Source organism: Topomyia yanbarensis, chromosome 1 (genome assembly GCF_030247195.1).
Source record: "Topomyia yanbarensis strain Yona2022 chromosome 1, ASM3024719v1, whole genome shotgun sequence".
NCBI lineage: Eukaryota > Metazoa > Arthropoda > Insecta > Diptera > Culicidae > Topomyia > Topomyia yanbarensis.
The window spans coordinates 93,758,044-93,779,806 of record NC_080670.1 but is presented as its reverse complement, the minus strand read 5'-3'; the positions used below and the strand labels follow the sequence as shown (position 1 = coordinate 93,779,806).

The 21,763-nt window shown below is 40.6% G+C and overlaps 1 long non-coding RNA gene across 1 annotated transcript; it reads left to right on the top strand.

The window, feature by feature from the left end:
• Window positions 1–8,847: 8,847 nt before the first annotated feature.
• On the top strand, window positions 8,848–10,267 carry LOC131678063 (uncharacterized). The gene is made up of 2 exons (XR_009303576.1): window positions 8,848–9,736; window positions 9,795–10,267. It is a non-coding gene; the product is annotated as an uncharacterized LOC131678063 (long non-coding RNA).
• The last annotated feature ends 11,496 nt before the right edge of the window (window positions 10,268–21,763 follow it).

Genomic DNA, 21,763 nt, shown 5'->3' with positions numbered 1-21,763 from the left:
ACACACTTTTAAAACTTGACTTGTGTGTCAGTTCGCAGTGATTACTCGTATAGTTGTAGAACGGGCATTTTTCAGTAATTCTTCCGAACATCGTAATATTCTATCTCTTCTATCAAAAGTTATTGTTGGCGCCCTCTATACGGTCACAGGTGGAACTAAAATTCGTGGGTTCGTATAGTTCGTGGGAATCGAGTGCTGATAGACAACCATGCACTGCTAGGCCCCATGCAAAACTGACTCAGACATCACTTCGCTAAAAGTTTAATAACTTTTTTTAACAAAGCCGGATTGACTAGCAGTTTTCGACGAAGTTGTAAACAATTAAATTATCTATCTTAGTTTCACTTACAGTGATAAGACGATGAATACAGTGCTACCTATCGGTGAAAATGCGGGCTAGTTGGTTTTCTCCATGCAAATGTCAGGCACGTTGGTCCAGTAGCTAGACTTGTCCGATTTGGTTCAAATTTGGTGCAAGTATTCCTGGTGGGACTAGGAATCGATTCAGGGGTGAGCCGATAGTTTTCAAAAATTCATTATTTTTCTGGGCAGTCTTGAACACCCAATATTCAATGTAATACAAACTGAACAATATAATCAAATACAATTAAAAAAAGAAAAACCTGTTTTAATCCACCTAGTGGTGCAATTGGGCCTTTCTCTTTTGTCCAAACTACGATTCCATGGCTGGTTATGTTCAATACAATGGTGGAAATGTATATTACATAAGCAGTACGATTTGCACATACATACAATGGATCGACAGCCACGATCTTGAGATGCTATGCGTCGACGCTCAGAATCAGAATATATTGGCTCAAATGTCACGTTCCCCGTATGTAGTCGGGGATTTGTGCCTAAAGTTTAATAAGTTTCAATTTTAAAGTAGCAACCCCTCACTGCATACTACTACCTACGCCTAAATAAGTCAACAAAATTTGTGGCCCTCCCGGCCGGCATTAGGTCGACGATTTTTAGTGTGATGGCACAACCTTTCTATATGAGAAAGGCAAAAAATGGATACATTATGCATACAATACATTTGAACTGAACTTTAATGCATAAATAGTACAACGTTAATGCTGTAATTATGGCATGCAACACGATCACACTCGAACTGAACGTGCCTATTCAAAATCACACACAAAATCTCGCATACATTAGGGCATCGCAAAAAAAAATTATTTTTAATTCTCAAAGTCCCTCCCTTTCATATTGTGACAAATCTCAAAGTAAGCTCAGATGCCAAATTTCACATCATTTGGACAATTTTAGGCCCCCGCCCACTTCACTCGAAGTTTATAAAATTGGTGCTATGTAAAAAATATAGAGCAAATATATATTAAACGCTATAACTTTTGAAGTAGCACTCAAAAAACGGATTGAAAAATAATAGACGAGAAAATAATAAAAATTTATATGAATGACAAAGGCCCTATAACCCCAATTTCTCGTATTCGGACAAAGGTCGCAGAAGTTCCGTTCGATTTCTGAGATTTTTTCACATTAGAAAAACTGTAAAGTATGTACACTGAAAAAACTAGACACGTTAACATCATGTGGAAAACACTTGAATTGATGCAATTGTAAAACACATGAAAAGGATACGTTTGCCATTTCAATATCTAATAGAGGGTGGACAATGTGATTTTCAAGTGGAATTCTTACGAACATTACGTGAAAATCACATGAACATCATAAGAAATACCATTGACTAAGATTTCCAAATGAATTACACGTGAATATCGATTAGTTTTACCTGTAGATTTGATGTGTAGAAGAATCGGTGAAATCAATTGTTTTACATATGGATATGCACTATATGTTTTTCACATGAATGTTATGTGAAAAGTTCATACTATGCGATACCTGAACGGCGATGCAGCAGACGACTAGGATGGCACGGTAACGCACCTGGGAGCACGCGCGGAAGACATTACACTACCGGCTCCGGATCTCCAAGAAATCCAGGAGGAGATTAGCCGGCTCAAACATAATAAAGCCGCTGGGGTTGACCAAATACCAAGCGAGCTACTAAAACACGGTGGCGAGCCACTGGCTAAAGCGCTGCACTGGGTGATTACCAAGATTTGGGAGGAGGAGATTTTACCGGAGGAGTGGATGGAAGGTGTCGTGTGTCCTATCTACAAAAAGGGCGACAAGCTGGATTGCTGTAATTACCGAACAATCACCCTGCTGAACGCCGCCTACAAGGTACTCTCCCAAATACTATGCCGTCGACTATCACCAATTGCAAGAGAGTTCGTGGGGCAGCACCAGGCGGGTTTCATGAGCGAACGATCTACCACGGACCAGGTGTTCGCTCTTCGTCAAGTACTGCAGAAATGCCGCGAGTACAATGTGCCCACACATCATTTGTTCATCGACTTCGAAGCCGCATACGACACTATCGATCGAGATCAGCTATGGCAGATTATGCACGAGTACGGATTCCCGGACAAACTGACGCGATTAGTGAAGGCGACGATGGATCGGGTGATGTGCGTAGTACGTGTCTCAGGGACGCTCTCGAGTCCCTTAGAATCACGCAGAGGGTTACGGCAAGGTGATGGTCTCTCGTGTCTGTTATTCAACATCGCGCTGGAAGGTGTAATAAGAAGAGCAGGGATCGACACGAGTGGTACGATTTTCACAAAGTCCGTTGAGCTACTTGGCTTCGCCGATGACGTTGATATTATTGCACGAAACTTTGAGAAGATGGAGGAAGCCTACATCAGACTGAAAAGAGAAGCCAAGCGCGTCGGACTTGCCATCAACACGTCGAAGACAAAGTACATGATAGGAAGAGGTTCACGAGAAGAGAATGAGAACCGCCCGCTTCGAGTTTGCATCGGTGGCGACGAAATCGAGGTGGTCGAAGAGTTCGTGTACTTGGGCTCACTGGTGACCGCCGACAATGATACCAGCAGAGAGATTCGTAGACGCATCGTGGCAGGAAATCGTGCTTACTTTGGCCTCCGCAAGACACTTCGGTCGAACAGAGTTCGCCGTCGTACGAAGTTGACCATCTACAAGACGCTGATTAGACCGGTAGTTCTCTACGGGCACGAGAGCTGGACCATGCTCGTGGAGGACCAACGCGCACTTGGTGTCTTCGAACGGAAAGTGCTGCGTACCATCTACGGTGGAGTGCAGATGGAAGACGGCACATGGAGACGGCGAATGAACCATGACTTGCATCAACTGTTGGGGGAGCCGCCCATCTGTCATACCGCGAAAATCGGACGACTACGGTGGGCCGGGCACGTAGCCAGAATGTCGGACAATAGCCCGGTGAAAACGGTTCTCAATTGCAATCCGACCGGTACAAGAAGACGTGGCGCGCAGCGAGCACGATGGATCGACCAGGTGGAAGACGATTTGCGGACCCTTCGCAGACTGCGTGGCTGGCGACGCGCGGCCATGGACCGAGTGGAATGGAGGAATCTTTTGTATACGGCACAGGCCACTTCGGCCTTAATCTGTTAATAAATAAAATAAATCATACTATGCGACTCAACAGCATGGCAACCAAAATTCAATGGTAAAACATGTCGTATTTATGTGAAAGTATGAATATCATTTGAAATACCACATGAACTTCGTTTCAATAGATTTTCATGTGAAATTCGAAGGGGAATCATTTGATTTGCTTTTCAACATGCAAGGGCATTTGAAAATGATGTTAAATTTCATTTGGTTTTATAGTGTGATTTTTTATCAGTGATTTGCAGCACGGAGCAGACAAATTATTAAAAATAAGGGATTTTGGGGACAAAATGACCTAGTATCTTAAACTTTTCTTAAATCTACTTTGCGACTTTTCAGCCATACGTCACCGGGCCGTGCGTCAAATTACTCGCCCGTTTAATTTGCATCAGTGCGAGTGTGAAAACATTTTGATGTTTTGCCTTTCTCATATAAAAAAGGCTATGTAATCACTGTAAAAATCGACTTTTGTCATACACCATTCGATTCAGTTCGTCGAGATCGGAAAATGTCTGTGTGTATGTATGTGTGTGTCATTTAAACTCACACAATTTTCTCAGAGATGGCTGAACCGATTTTCGCAAACGTAGTTTCATCTGAAAGGAATAACGCTCCCAAAAGCTGCTATTGAATTTTTAGTTGATCCGACTTCCGGTTCCGGAGTTACGGGTTGAAGAGTGCCGTCAGACAGCAACTTCCCATATAAACTGGTACAACCATGATGTCCAAATGATGTAAAACATATTAAAACGGATGTAACATTACTCTAGTTCGCGGGTCTGGACTACTGATGATCAATCAAAACAGCTTTGACCACTTTGGCCACTTATGACGGTTCATGATGCCCCCGGGGAACTCGCCAAGTTCCTAAGCTAATATCACACCCATTCCCCAGCAAATTCCTGACCGATTTTTGCAAACTTGATTTCAAATGAAAGATACAGTAATACCATTGACTGCTGCTGAATTTCATTAGGTTCTGACTCTTGATTTCGGAGTTACAGGGGGTTAGCAAGGTTACACAATAATTTCCCATATAAATCGGTACAATTGTAATACCTCAGAGGCTAAAAACTATTGAAATGGTCACCAAATTACTTCTAATCGCAGATCTAGATCACTGATTGCCAATCAAACATTCTTTGAATATATTGTCCACTATCGACGATTCCTGAAGTCCGAAATTCCGGGCATATTCCACAATTAAAGTCACATCGGTTCTTCGGTGATGACTGAACCGATTTTCTCGAACCAAGTCTCAAATGGAAGGCAAAATATGCAGTTAAGTATTGCGTCGCCACCCCTCCACCCCGCCTTGCCCTTACACTACCCTCTTACGTCACTCCCCTCCCCTTGGACCCTCACACCCGCATTTCGTTCATCTACCCCTTATACCGAAATAAGATGAAGGATTTCTGACGCATCCTCCATTCCCACTACTAACACCCCATTCCCTCCACTTCCAAACCCATTCCACCCACATTTCAAAATATAATCACATGAAGATAACATTGAACTTTGCTGATTAAGCTAATTAAATATTATCACTGAGAACTGACATACAAGTAAAATTTTCAACTTGTGTAAGAAATTAAACTATCGCTTTGAAATGACAACAGCAAGTAGCAACTTGCCACTGGTCGGCGCTTCGATCGGCCAGCAATCGCTATACGGGACTTGTATGCAAACTTGGATACAATGGTGACTCACGCATGCGAACCTGTGTGCGATGGTGATTTTCAACGAATTTTCATTTAAATGTTTACACAGGTTTTTCGGAAAAGTTTGTTCTAGCTTATATGTCTGTTCTCTGTGATATTATTGTTTTGTCTTTCTCATATAGAAAGGTTATGCAATTGCTCCAAAACCGACTGTCCAACCGAGGCCTGGAAGGCCGAGTCTCATATACCATTCGCCTCAGTTCACCGAAATCGCAAAATATCTGTGTGTATGTATGTATGTATGTATGTATGTATGTGTGTGTATGTGCAGATTTATTAACAAAATGTCCATATCGGTTTCTCAGAGATGGCTGAACCGATTTTTAAAAACTAAGATTCAAATGAAAGGTATAATATTGAATTTAATTTTGATCCGACGTCTCGCTCCGGATTACGAGTTGATGAGTATGGTTACAAAAAAAATCTGTTATGATTTGTCCACATCGGTTTCTCGGAATTTTCTGAACCGATTTTGACAAACTTGATTTTAAATGAAAGGTACAACGTTTCCATCAGCTGCTATGGAATTTTGTGTGGATCCAAGTTCTGGTTCCTGAATTACAGGGTGATACGTACGATCACGCAGCAAATCCCGATGGTAACGAATTCTGCGATGAATGTAAAAAGGTGAAATTTTTTCCAAAATGTAGCTACAACAACTTGAATTTGTAGATCTAGGTCACTAACAGTTATTCAAAGTCTCTTTGGCCACATTGGCCACCATCGACGGATCCGGAAGCCCCAGCAGAAGCATCCAAATTCAGAATAACGGTTATATCGGTTTCTCGAAAAGGCTAGACCGATTTGATCAACTTAGTCTCAAATGAAAGGTGTTGCGTTCCCAGAAACTGATATTAAATTTCATCTCCATCCGACTTCCGGCTCTGGAGTTACGGGTTGTGGAGTGCGATCACATAGAAAACTCCGATTCAAACCGGTACCGCGATGAATGTAAAACGGTACAACGGTGTAAAAGACATTTCCATAATTTTATATTGTACGAACCAGCTAGTTTGGATAAATGAGAAAGGCACAATTGCACCTCTAGGTCGATTAAAACAGTTTTTTGTTTGTTTCGTTCGCACTCGAGTGTTTCCCATATAGCACAACTCGGCGAAACGCTAGATTATCTTGACATAGACAACACATTGCCACAGCTTCTTTACCCAAAGACAGAAAAAATAGCACTCAGACTGCCTATTGTAAGGTAGTGTATAAAATTCAAATCATAAAACAATCTATTCTTTTATATTAAAAATATATTTTCAGTCTTTCCTGAATAACCGAAAATTGGATGTTAATATGGAACTTTACAGCAGGCACTAAAGTCGACAACCGGGTACTGCAAATTCAGCTTAAGGCTAATGAAATATTCGCTTCGGTTGTATCCATCCTTCGGTATACAGCGGTCTTTGTCCAACGAAAAGTGAATTTTCGCCGGTTTGGAAGCCATCGATACCTTGTATCTGCGTCGTTCCATTAAGCTGATAATTACAGCCATTGGCAAGTGAGTGAATTACATTGAATTCAAGGGTGTGTCGAGTTATTAATTTTCTCTTTGCATGCACTTAGCTGTAACTACTACTTCAAAGGAAACCCGAGATTGCGGAAAACGTATGAAAAAACTTTTAATTCGATTGCTTTTCCATTCGGATCAGCACGATAAAAGGTACACCCACCTAAAAGAATTGTTGTTTGATCCCGAATTTCATCGTATCGCTGAACTAAGGAGCTAACCGGACCATCGGCGAAGGCTTCTCAACTCCAATCGCTGGACATTCTAATACCGGTGGAAATTTTTGTCGAGGTTATCTGAGGTTGAATATTGCAGTTCGTACAGACAGGTAAATTCACTCAGTTCAATCACTAGTTAGCTGTGCTATTATTTAATTTCCTACGAGTTGGAACTAATCAATATCGAATACTTTCAGATTCAACAGCAAGCGGAAACACTAGCAAACATTCCTCCTAGATCAGTGCACCGATTTACCAACGTTAGATTTCCTGTACTTCCGATACCGACATCCGTGAAAAAGAGCTGCCATGCATCCTTTTCACATGATAAGTAGCACACATGATCAGCATTATTCGCCCAACGTCGACCCCATTCGAGAGACCGTTTCCAACGGAGTTTGTTTGGTGAAATCCAAATACGACGTAGCAAAGCATATGTCAAGCGATGTGTATAACCTAAGCGCCATTAAATCTATGCTCGACACCCTGCAACAGATCCATTATGATCCAGCAATCCCACACAGCGATCTTATACAGATGAGTTTAATGGCCAAAGATTCGTGTCTGCGAGATCATTCATAAAACTAAAAGATTGTGGATTTGTGGAGCAAATTCTTGACAACGCTCTGCGAGAGGAACATTTTATTACTATCGGTACAGCGCAGTGTCCGCGATTACACTCACCAAGGTTGCAAGACAATATCTCCAACTATCCCGCCAGTGGTTCGATGCTCTCGAACACATTTTGTGGAACGCAAAAAATGATCAGTCTTCGAGAGCAGATAAAAAGTAGACCATAGACCATAGACTTCTCCCAGAGCAGAACGGCGAAACACTCTTTGCTTTTACATAAACCTGATTGGATCGATCACTTTGTTTTGCTCTATACGATCACGAAAAATTGCTTGCTCATTATTATGAACCAAACGAAAGAGGTACACCTGAAACCGAAAGCTTACAAAGTAATAGCATTGCAGTGCAGTCATACTAGCGCACTGATTCGTTTCTGGAGGACTAAGATTTTTGGGAGCTCATTTAATGCACAGCTGCAGTTACCCGTGGGAATACCTAATAAATTCAACAAATTCAGTAAGTTTTTCCCTAGATATTTCGTGTCACATTTCTTATTCAATATTTTTTACTGCAGATACATCATACATCTTCGTCGGCAGACATTGTACTAAGAGACATTCTTCTTCTTCAGTTCTGTTTGGCTTGTTTGTGAATCAAAGCCGAAAAATGGCACTTAATTTTCATTTATAGTCAGACTTTACTTTTTCCGACTAACCGTCACAATATTGGCCACCACAGCACGAATAATTCTTCCAATAATGGAGAAAAAATGAATTTTCTTCGCACACGGAGAAAACCAACCTGTCGACACGTTAAACATCTCACCGGAAGTATACTAAGGGATATGACCGTCACTAAAGATTGTTTGAACTGGTTGCTTGCATCGAAGACGGAAGCTGTTCGTCGAAGCCACCGACTGAACTGAACACCTTTGGAACGGTGCACTCGGTGAATTGAACACGATAGTGCTAGCTGTATGTCTACACCAGCAAACAAAAATATTTAGGTCAAGACATCGTGTAATGAAAAATATATCTTTTTATTTTATTCGCTATATTTTTTATTTGTAAACAAAGCACCATAACCTCAAATCCCCCAAAAACAACGTCCAACGCGGGCCCAACGCTACATAGAAAAATTCGTCCTGCGTTGGACCCTCGTTGGTCCAATTTGTTGAACATAACGCAGCTCGTAACTGCGTAACTGCTCGACGTCCAAAAAAGTGTTGCAAAAACGCCTTTTGTAAGTCCTTCGTTGTGCGTTCATTGAACGATTCCGTCATTTCATTTCCTACGAGTTGGAACTAATCAATATCGAATACTTTCAGATTCAACAGCAAGCGGAAACACTAGCAAACATTCCTCCTAGATCAGTGCACCGATTTACCAACGTTAGATTTCCTGTACTTCCGATACCGACATCCGTGAAAAAGAGCTGCCATGCATCCTTTTCACATGATAAGTAGCACACATGATCAGCATTATTCGCCCAACGTCGACCCCATTCGAGAGACCGTTTCCAACGGAGTTTGTTTGGTGAAATCCAAATACGACGTAGCAAAGCATATGTCAAGCGATGTGTATAACCTAAGCGCCATTAAATCTATGCTCGACACCCTGCAACAGATCCATTATGATCCAGCAATCCCACACAGCGATCTTATACAGATGAGTTTAATGGCCAAAGATTCGTGTCTGCGAGATCATTCATAAAACTAAAAGATTGTGGATTTGTGGAGCAAATTCTTGACAACGCTCTGCGAGAGGAACATTTTATTACTATCGGGACAGCGCAGTGTCCGCGATTACACTCACCAAGGTTGCAAGACAATATCTCCAACTATCCCGCCAGTGGTTCGATGCTCTCGAACACATTTTGTGGAACGCAAAAAATGATCAGTCTTCGAGAGCAGATAAAAAGTAGACCATAGACCATAGACTTCTCCCAGAGCAGAACGGCGAAACACTCTTTGCTTTTACATAAACCTGATTGGATCGATCACTTTGTTTTGCTCTATACGATCACGAAAAATTGCTTGCTCATTATTATGAACCAAACGAAAGAGGTACACCTGAAACCGAAAGCTTACAAAGTAATAGCATTGCAGTGCAGTCATACTAGCGCACTGATTCGTTTCTGGAGGACTAAGATTTTTGGGAGCTCATTTAATGCACAGCTGCAGTTACCCGTGGGAATACCTAATAAATTCAACAAATTCAGTAAGTTTTTCCCTAGATATTTCGTGTCACATTTCTTATTCAATATTTTTTACTGCAGATACATCATACATCTTCGTCGGCAGACATTGTACTAAGAGACATTCTTCTTCTTCAGTTCTGTTTGGCTTGTTTGTGAATCAAAGCCGAAAAATGGCACTTAATTTTCATTTATAGTCAGACTTTACTTTTTCCGACTAACCGTCACAATATTGGCCACCACAGCACGAATAATTCTTCCAATAATGGAGAAAAAATGAATTTTCTTCGCACACGGAGAAAACCAACCTGTCGACACGTTAAACATCTCACCGGAAGTATACTAAGGGATATGACCGTCACTAAAGATTGTTTGAACTGGTTGCTTGCATCGAAGACGGAAGCTGTTCGTCGAAGCCACCGACTGAACTGAACACCTTTGGAACGGTGCACTCGGTGAATTGAACACGATAGTGCTAGCTGTATGTCTACACCAGCAAACAAAAATATTTAGGTCAAGACATCGTGTAATGAAAAATATATCTTTTTATTTTATTCGCTATATTTTTTATTTGTAAACAAAGCACCATAACCTCAAATCCCCCAAAAACAACGTCCAACGCGGGCCCAACGCTACATAGAAAAATTCGTCCTGCGTTGGACCCTCGTTGGTCCAATTTGTTGAACATAACGCAGCTCGTAACTGCGTAACTGCTCGACGTCCAAAAAAGTGTTGCAAAAACGCCTTTTGTAAGTCCTTCGTTGTGCGTTCATTGAACGATTTATTGGACGTTCGTTGGACCGTCGCCCAACACATTGGACCAACGAAGGACTCCTGTTGGGCGTTTTTTTCTTAGAGGGTTGTCATTGAAGAGCATTGGATTGCGCTTGTGTTGCGCCTTGAGACGTGGGTAGCAGGGTTACCATATTCACAGATTTTTCTGAAATGTCACAGATATTTTTTTCAAAATTTTCGATCACAGATTCTTTTTCAAAGATGACAGATTTTTGGCATTTTGATGAAAATTTCACAGATTTTCACAGATTTTTGGAAATATTGTGATTTTTCACAGATTTTTTGGAAATTTATCACAGATTTCCACAGATTTTTTTCCTTTTTTAGTCATCACAGATCGCAAAAAGTTTTTTTTTACCGAAACAAGAATGAGGCACATTCAGTGACCTACTCTCGGGGGCGGCATAGGTGCGATCTGCAGACCAAGTGTTTTCAGTGGGAAGTGGAATTGGAGTTCATGTATCATTTTCGCATGTTGCCTTCAGTAATGTTCGAAATGATGCAGTCCGGTTCGGTGCCGTGCGCGAGCACTGATCTTCTTTCGTGTATTCTGAGTGTATGTGGAAGTATATGCTTCTATTCATGTGGCACGCCGAAGGAAGGGGAGGTAGGGGCAAGTCATGCTTTGGGATCGTAAAAGTGCGATCCGTCGGTCTTCCGTCACCGGTGCGGAACGTTAACGGAAAGTCAAGATTGATAGTACGCGATTCCTGTGGAGACGTTCGCGCGCATTATCCCTGGGTTTTCATGTTCGAAACGTGCGCACATGAGAGGGGTATTCAGCGTGTGCGTGTGAACAGTACCGTTAACGGAGGTTGATGTATCGCAATAATCCAGGTTGGGGTCCATTTTGACGTGTTGGTGTAGTGGAGAGCGGATCGTCTGCGTTAGTAATTGTGTGGCGGAAGGACGGCTTCTGGGCTTTGACGAGATGCAGGGTATGAGTGTGCGTGTGATTTTGGAAGCATGATCATGTCATATGAAGTGATTTCAGCTACTCGCAAAGAACAGATTTGTAGTATTTTGATGAAAAATATTTTAACAAATTTTTGGAAATATTGTGATCTTTCATAGATCTCTTGAAAATTCAACATAGATTTTCACAGATTTTGGTTCCGGATCGGGCTTCGGGACTCGTGTCTGAGTGGAGTTGACAGTTCGCGAGGGCCAATTCACAATTTTCAGCAGTCATGTCGGCACGGGGAACGAATGATTTCTTCACATATTTGTGGCTTGTAGTCCATTGGGTAATAATCAGCATATTGGCTTTTATCGTTGTGTTGAATACTTTCATTTAGTTTCATACGACTGCTAACATATCATTTTAAAACGCACATGCATTGTGTAATTAAACATACCCTCGTTCTTTTCTATTTAATCCCAATACCACTTCTAGACTGCCAAACTTTGTTTCGACGACAAACTTGTCTAGTTTTTTATTTGTTGGCTTTGAAACGGCGAATCAAACATTTGAAGAGTAATCTTTCCTATGAACAAAATACTGGAATGTAAAAGAGGTGTCTTTAGTTTTTTTCATACTGTAACTATACATAACCATATAACTGTCCAAGTATATTGAACATATTATATTTATTGTATGCATTATATTCGTCATATGTTCCATGTTCGTTATATTGATTTCGTGCCATGTGGTTTCCGGTGTTAGAGAAACTCTAAGGCATGTCGCGTCGTTTCAGTTTGCTCAAAATACTTGCCATATTTGTGTGTGATATTTGGTATTTTATTGCAGTAATATGGACATTTTTATTTTATTCGTTAGCTTATCGTATGCAGAGGCGATCAACCATTGTTGTTCGCGTCCTTTATCACCATTTTTATGGGATGATTCATCGACAACTGTCTTTGACAATGAGATGCTTTGGTTGTGCACCAGTTTTTTCCGATCTTGTTTTATTGCGGATGGTGGTGGGTTTCATTTTATTGTTTTCAGAATTGGGCGTGCCTTGTCGTGTGTGGTCTTGGGTGTTCGTTGATTTGAAGGCGTTGTGGGAGAACGCGTTTTCGCCGGATGATGCTAGTCGAGCTGGCATTTTTTGGACTGAGCGAATTGATTTCCTTGTTTGTTTGGTACATGTTAGACTGACTACGGAATTTATCCGCAGGGCGTTTGATGTACGTGGGGAGTACGCATGGTCTTGTTTAAATGCAGTGATGATTATTAAATCGAGTACGAGGGATAAATTCGTGAGAAGGATCAGGAACCCATTACCAGTTTGCGGCAGTCATGACTGCACGAAGAACGAATGTTTCATTGTCATGTTCATTGGTTTTCTTTTGGTCGGTTAAATCATGTTCATTGTAATAGTTGTTCTCATTGTGTTAATTGCTTTCATATACTTTTGAGTAGTGCATGCGGTATATTACTGATTGACATGTTAACCATATTTCGTCATAAGCATAATAATGTTGAAGCTCGAGTATTGACGCCAAAGAGAACCAAATTTCATTTCTTGCACCTTCTGCTCTTTCTGATTTTGGCATATTGTGGTTTTAAATTGGTTAATTGGTTTCTTTTCGTTCTAATAATCTTGTTCTAGTTAAGATTTAAGTAGTTAGTATAAAAACACGCGCGCGTCATCGGTTGTAGTTCTACATATGAAAGTCGGTCGTTTCAGGTGCTTAGGTACATAGTACTGTATTTGTTCCGCTCAAAATGTACTTCAGTTAACATAACAACGCGCGCGAATAATGATAACATATGAGTTCACATCGTATCAAATTATTTATGGAGAATGAAACTAATACGTAACTATCATTTCATTTCTTATAATAACAAACACCAAAGTTTACACGCGATTAATAATGCTTGTATTACGAACTCTTCAAGTTATTAGCCTTTTTTTCGATAAATGTCTCGAGGCAGTAAAGGTTATCGCTTTTCATTACATCGTATTGTTCTTGGAATGTCGCGTTTCGCCGGATTACAGAAACAAAGCATAATAAAATCGTTGACAGTTGATTCAATTAAACATAAGCAACACTCCCGACAGTCGGCTGTCCGGAGTTTAAGTTGCATTCTTTACAAACCAAGCATTTCCAAATAAATTCAATAAACGATAAATCTACCATGAATTCTCGGCAGCCGGCTGCCCAGATCAATAATCACATGATAACAGTTCTGAGAATGACAGATCGTATCACTTATCAAGGTGAATCCAGATTTTGTCTAACTCCATACCCCACCCTACTAACAAAAACACCTTCCCGTGGCAAACGTGGAGATGCAGAGGTATACACGGTCTCCATAACAACGTTTGTTACACTAACATTCCTTCCCATCCCCGATGACTGTAAGGACGTGGCCGGCGCCGTTAGTGGCATTTTAAAGTAAAGAACTCTCGAAACGTGCACATTAAGGATGCATAGCTACTCCCAGGCTCCATTCGTTGATTCACTGTGCAATTTCGCTTGTTCTGGTCAATCACGGAGTAGCAACTACGAATTGTACGGTCATCATGCTCATGCTCATGCTCATGCTCAATAATATTTTTTCCATGCAGTTATCAGTGATTGAAAAATGTTCGATTTTATAAACTTCGAAAGTTACAAATCCAATAACTTGAAAAAAGTATCATATTTAGCAAAAACAAAAAATACGTGTTAATTATTTTTAGCTAAAGAATGCAAGAAAAAAATTTGGAAGGAATTCAAATTTTGGTTGTAAATCTGACGGGGGATGACCCATATAACCATTGTTGTGAAAAGTTGTAATTATGAGATGGATTGAATATTGTTATTCTCCCTTGTATAAAATGTGTTGAGGGGAGTAAGTGCGTTCAACCTAATATTGGAGCCAATATTTTCCAGTCGTATTTTAAAAAAAAATATTAACACTAGGTCGAAGTTTCTCCCTGATTTGAATACAAATTCCCTGAAAATTCCAGGTTTTTCCAGGTCAAATAGAATTCCCTGAAATTCCCTGATTTTCCAGGTTTTTCCAGGAATCGCCACCCTCAAATACCAGCCTCGATGTCTGATCAAGTACTTCCGTCATATCCCATTGCATGTAACGTATTTTCAAATGACTGGAAGGTACCGAGTGAAATACATTCACTTCTGCATGAGCAGAAGATCATTGTGCCATTGCTTTATTTTCTCATCAACATATTTGATGGATTCAAATCTGGTTGTTCATATGTTAACGTTGGATTCAACGGGTTGAATGGCTGAGCTTGTAACAATTCACGACCATGTTAGTTAAAACTACTATATATTTTATTGGAATTTGATAATCCATGTCCACATTGATTTGAAGAAGTTTGATTGAATCGTGGAGAAGGAGGTTTATTTCAATCGACTCAGTAGCTCGGTGGGGAAATATTGTTTGTGTAAATTGACATAAGCTTGCTGTTATACCAACGACATTATACTATTCCAAAACTAAAGCAAGGTTATTGATTCATTTTAACTGCAGTTTTGAGCCAACTACGCTCTTATATTTATGAACTAAATAAATATATTTTATTTCCGGAACTATTCAAGGAGTAACAGTATAAATTCAACAATTCGAAACATTGACTTACCTCGTTCACATATGCTGTAGTTCCTTGGAAAAATACTAGAGTGAGTATCCTAAATATAGAGAAGTACAACGCGGACGAAGATTGTGCGGCATTAGTTTTCAACAGCTAGTTTTAACACAAAAGATATGGACGCTATCGAACCGCTTTCATTCAGTTTTCAACTCCCATTTTTTCATTCGTAACCGAACGTTGTACCGAGAAACAAGTGCGTTTTGTTCTCTCCGGTGTGGTTTAGTTTTTTCTGCAGTACGAAGGTGCTTACTGTGGCAGAGGCTGCAGTAAAGTACTACTAAAAACAGTCCCGCGAGTGATAATTATTACCTGCGAATTGCGATATCGGTGAAGGTGTTTATACCAGCAAGGGCTGGAGTATAAACATTATAAACGTTAAATTGTGTCAGGTAGTGCAGTGAAGTGCGTTACTAAATAGTTTTCTTGCCTGAGAGACGGCTTTGTTTAGACGAGCTACATCAGCTCTCTACACGCAGAAGAATCAGGCCTTTTTGAATCAACAAAACGTTTTGTTGAATCTAAAACGTGGCGAATGACTGTTTCAAACTGAAATGGGCGTTTTTCGAAAGCATGTATTTGGTTTAGTTCAACAATACTTCTGTTTACATTTTAAATAGAAACATTGTTGAATCAAAATAAAATTTGGTAGATCTAACTGATCCCTTTGTTAAAAACCAACAGAATCTTTGTTTTATTTCAACTAAATTTGAGTTGTTCTCTCCTTTGGTTGATACAAAAGATTTGTTTTTGTTTCTTCAAACTTGTTTGTTCGGTTAAACTTATCATGATTTTGTTGTTTCAAACGAAATATTTGTTGAAACTACTGAAAAGCCAACAAATGAATTAGTTGGTAATTTCAACCAACAGTATTGATTGAATCAAACCTGAATCTTGTTTGTCACTATATCAAATGGGAAAATTGTTATTTAAAACCAAAATTTGTTTATTTTTACTAATTTTTTTTCTGCGTGTACTGTGTGAAGGTAACACGGGTGACGGATAAAACAAACGAAGGATCAATTCACCTACCAGCTCGTCAGGAACCTACTGGTGAAGTGTTTCGTTTTTTACTTTTCCTATCGTTTTTTATTTATTTTTATTGCTTTTGATTTTTTTTTATTTTGATTTAAGTTAAACAGTGCGGTCGAGCTTGCTGGTTGCTATTCTACCAACAGTAAGAACATTTTTAAAACAGATGACTGAACAATGGCCCCTCCTTACAGCGATCGTATCCTTCGATGGCTAACTTATTAGACGGAATCACGGATCTGATCACTGTTTTACAGTGGAACCACAGAGAACAGACGTCCATCTTCAGCATTCAACTTGTGTAAAATCTCTAACGGTTTCGAGGGTAGTTGGGATATTCAAACCAGGTGCGCTATTGTCGTCATGTTTTTTGTGGCTGAGTTCGACAGAATTGACAGCGGTTATTCCTCTACCCAGTCAAACTAGTCCGGAACCGGTTCGGACTTTCAGCATGAATTCCAGCTCAAATGCATCAGCCGATAGAGTCGGAATCGGTTGTTTTCTTTGAGCAAGATTCCATACTGAATTCATTCAGGATTTCGAACCGGTTCCGGAATGGATTTGACGGATAGTTGGGATAGGTTGGTGTGGCGGCGCTAGTGTTTATCTTATATTAATTCAAATGTTTACACACGTTTTTAAATATTTTTGATCGATCATGGATGTCTGTTCTCTGTGGTGGAACTACAGAAGTATTATCCCCAAAATTGATTCATTAAAACACTTGCTAAATTACCATCATTGTGATGCATTTTCCCTATGTGAAACATGGCTAACTTCTAATATAAACCTCAACTTCCACGATTTTAACATTATCCGCTTGGATCGAGAAGACTCATATGGAGGGGTACTTTTAGGGATCAAAAAGTGCTACTCCTTCAATCGAATCAACCTCCCTTCGACGCCAGACATTGAAGTTGTCGCTTGTCAAACAACAATCAAAGGAAAAGATCTTTGCATTGCTTCTATTTACATTCCTCCTAGGGCCATGATGGGATATCGAAGATTCTCCAACGTGATTGAACACCTTCCCTTGCCCCGCCTGCTTCTTGGAGACTTTAACTCTCACGGTACGGGGTGGGGCTGTCTGTACGACGATAATCGATCTTCGACAATTCAAGACCTTTGTGACAACTTCAATATGACAATCTTGAACACAGGGGAAATGACACGGATTCCTAAACCACCTGAGCAAGCAAGTGCACTGGACATATCATTATGCTCGACATCACTACGGTTAGATTGTAAGTGGGTGGTAATATCTGATTCCCACGGTAGTGACCACCTACCAATTGTAATTGAAATCACCACTGGTTCAAGACCATCGGCACCAATCAATGTTCCCTATGACCTCACACGAAACATTGATTGGAAGAGCTACGCTGCTGAGATATCCAAAACTATCGATTCAACACAGGTACTTCCCCCGGAGGAAGAATATAAGTTTTTACTGTATCGATTTTGTTGGCTATTATCAGCAAATTTGAGACTAAGAGAAACGAAAGCAATGAAATTGAAAGACGGATAGGTATTCTAGAGCGAATCAGTTATAAACTTAGAACGGAAAACTAGAACTAGGCAGGCTCATATGGGCATGATCGAAAGGAAATGTGAAGAATTCTTTGCCTTCTGCAGAGTAGGCGTCGGCGGTAAAACATGATGATGAGTTATGTTCTACCATAGACCATGCGGTAGACTTGGGTGAAACGCCCAACTCCTACTCTGCAGAAGGCAAAGAATTCTTCACATTTCCTTTTGATCATGCCCATATGAGCCTGCCTAGTTCTAGTTTTCCGTTCTAAGTTTATAACTGATTCGCTCTAGAATACCTATCCGTCTTTCAATTTCATTGCTTTCGTTTCTCTTAGTCTCAAATTTGCCGAAAATAGCCAACAAAATCGATACAGTAGAACCTTGCGGCAATTAAAACATAGTAAAATATAAGTTTTTGTCCAACTCGATTCTCGATACCGCGATTCAAACTCAGACGAAACGAGTACCCGACGTGAACACCCAAAAACGTTCTCCCAACCCGTGGTGGGACAAAGAGTGCTCAGACGTGTACGCGGAGAAAGCTGCCGCGTATAAAACCTTCCGGAACGACGGGTTAGTTGCTAGTTATCGAGTGTACGCGATATTAGAAAAGCGAATGAAAAATTTAATGAAAGCTAAGAAACGCAGTTACTGGCGCCGGTTTGTCGACGGGTTAACAAGAGAAACATGGATGAGCACTCTTTGGGGCACGGCCCGACGCATGCGAAACCAAAACAGTAATAACGAGAGCGTGGAATATTCAAACCGTTGGATATTCGATTTCGTCAAGAAGGTTTGTCCGGATTCTGCCCCGGCACAGAAAATCTACCGCGCCGCGTCGCCTTACAATACCGCGAACGAAACACAGTTTACGATGGTGGAGTTCTCACTTGCTCTCTTATCATGTAACAATAAAGCCCCGAGCCAGATAAAATCAAATTCAACTTGTTGAAGAATTTGCCAGACTGCCAAAAGACGCTTGTTGAATTTATTTGATAGGTTTCTTGAGGGTAACATTGTCCCACATGACTGGAGACAGGTGAGGGTCATCGCCATCCAAAAACCAGGAAAACCTGCCTCCGACCACAACTCGTATCGTCCGATTGCAATGCTGTCCTGTATCCGGAAGTTATTCGAAAAAATGATCTTGTGTCGCCTCGATAATTGGGTCGAAACAAATGGTTTACTGTCACATACACAATTTATCGATTTCACGATTTAGCTACATGGGCCTTCTCCAGGGCTCATGTCTAAGCCCTCTCCTCTATAATTTTTACGTGAATGACATTGACGAATGTCTTGTCAATTCCTGCACGCTAAGGCAGCTTGCAGATGACGGTGTGGTCTCTATTACAGGTCCTAAAACCGTCGACTTGGAAGGATCACTGCAAGATACCTTGGACAATTTGTCTGCTTGGGCTCTCCAGATGGGTATCGAGTTCTCCACGGAGAAAACTGAGCTAGTCGTATTTTCTAAAAAGCGTGAACCAGCACAACTACAGCTTCAATTAATGGATCAAACTATTGCTCAGTCTTCACCATTCAAATATCTCGGGGTCTGGTTCGACTCTAAAGGTACCTGGGGATGTCACATTAGGTATCTGAAACAGAAGTGCCAACAAAGGATCAACTTTCTCCGTACAACAACTGGAACATGGTGGGGTGCCCATCCAGGAGACCTAATCAGGCTGTACCAAACAACGATATTATCAGTGATGGAGTACGGATGTTTCTGCTTTCGCTCCGCTGCGAACATACACTTCATCAAACTGGAGCGAATCCAGTATCGTTGCTTGCGTATTGCCTTGGGTTGCATGCACTCGACCCATACGATGAGTCTCGAAGTGCTGTCGGGCGTTCTTCCGCTGAAAAATCGATTCTGGGACCTCTCATATCGATTGCTCATTCGATGCGATATTCTGAACCCAATGGTGATTGCAAATTGCGAAAGGCTTGTCGAGCTTAATTCTCAGACCTGATTCATGTCCTTGTACTTCGATTACATGGCACAGAACATCAATTCATCTACGTATAACGTCAACCGTGCTCATCTCTTAGATACTTCTGATCCAACTGTATTTTTCGATACATCCACGAAGGAAGAGATTTGTGGAATTCCGGATCATATTCGCCCACAAGTGATCCCAAATATTTTCTATAACAAATACCATCAAGTCGACTGCGCCAAAATGTTCTACACTGACGGATCAATTCTCGACGGGTCCACAGGCTTCGGTATCTTCAACGAAAATCTTGCTGCCTCATTAAAACTCAATGATCCTGCTTCAATTTACGTCGCAGAATTAGCTGCCATTCAGTATACTCTCGGGATCATTGACACCCTGCCCTCAGACCATTACTTCATCGTTTCGGATAGTCTCAGTTCCATTGAGGCCATCCGTGCGGCGAAGCCTGGAAAGCACTCACCGTATTTCCTGGGGAAAATACGGGAATATCTGAGTGCTTTATCTGAAAAATCTTACTAGATTACCTTGGTTTGGGTCCCGTCACTTTGTTCTATTGCGGGCAATGAGAAGACGGACTCTTTAACCAAGGTGGGCGCATTAGAAGGCGACACTTACGAAGACCAATTTGCTTCAATGAATTTTTCGTCAGAGGACGCTCGATAGTTGGCAAACCTCATGGAGCAATGGGCATCTGGGACGGTGGCTACATTCCATTATCCCGAAGGTATCAACGAATGCTTGGTTTAAAGGCTTGGATGTAAGCCGGGACTTTATTCGTACGATGTCAAGGATCATGTCCAACCATTACACATTTGATGCGCATCTCCGTCGTATAGGGCTTGCTGAAAGTAATCATTGTGTTTGTGAGAACGGCTATCACGACATCGAGCATGTTCTAATAGATTCCCTTCGGGCCCGAGGTAGATCACCCTATGTGCCAGTCCGGGAAGTCCTGGCAAGCCGTGACCACCCCTATATTCTTCTTATCTATATCTTTTTGAAAACTATTGATGTCCAAGTTTAATACATTTCCCCGTCTCTCATTCACAGTAGAATCTCACCAACCTATCCCTGTATCTACAATATGGCATTGCTTCATCAGTCTTCGGTGCATACCCTTCTTGATAACCGTCTATCCAGAACATCATGACATACCTCACATGCAGATGATATAGAGAACATCATGACAGCATCGGAGTGCCAATAATTATCCGAAATATGGACCTTCCCTTCGCTCCTGCGATTACAGACTGGAAAGTACAACACTACAACAAAGTGTGCATATCCGCCACAATGATCAATCAGCAAACGACGATGTCAATTACACAATATGTATCCCACTTCCCACCTTTTTGCTTTACTTACATAAGAGGGGAGCAAGCCGTCCCTAAATACGGCTTTCCCTTCCCCCACTAACATGTGACATGTAATTAAAAAAATGAATTATCGGCCTCGTTAAGTTACAGCATTTGGGCCTAAATAAACGTATTTAAGGTAAACTCCCATTTTGTTTAAATGCACTTAAAAATATTTCAAAAGCTGAAGCAAATCGCTACGTTAGCTCATTTTCAGAAAATAAACTTAACGAGCAAACTGATGTATACTTTTCAGCTAAAGAAATGGTTAAATTTGCGTGTTTTTTAATCTTCCGCCATTATCTTTGTACTTACCATTGAATCTGCAGCAAATTTTCAATTTATTTAAACGACAATTGGAACTGTACTGGTGTATACTTGTAAACACTGGAACATTGTCCTTACATTACACGTTAACTCTGCTTACTCATAGCACCAAGATAAATTGAGTTACAGTTTCATATCATCAATAAAACAGTATTTATACTCGAAACAAGTTTGTTGGTGCAATCAACGAATCACTTCAGTATGATATACTTGACATGAATGACATTACATTAATTAACAACTATTTTATTTTTAACAATTTTTATAGTTACAAAACCGAATAAAGATGGTTGTTTTCCTACGTGCTGGATTCTGACAGCCAATATTTCCAGCTCAGAAAAAATACTGCTGTATTTAAGAACTATGCAGTTAAAAACATCATTCTAACTTCTGATTTACGTAGAAAATTATTTGCATTTTAATTTTTTTTAATTTTTCTTTTGCTGTATTGTGTCTAGGATTTCATTTAACTAAACAATTTTGCTGAA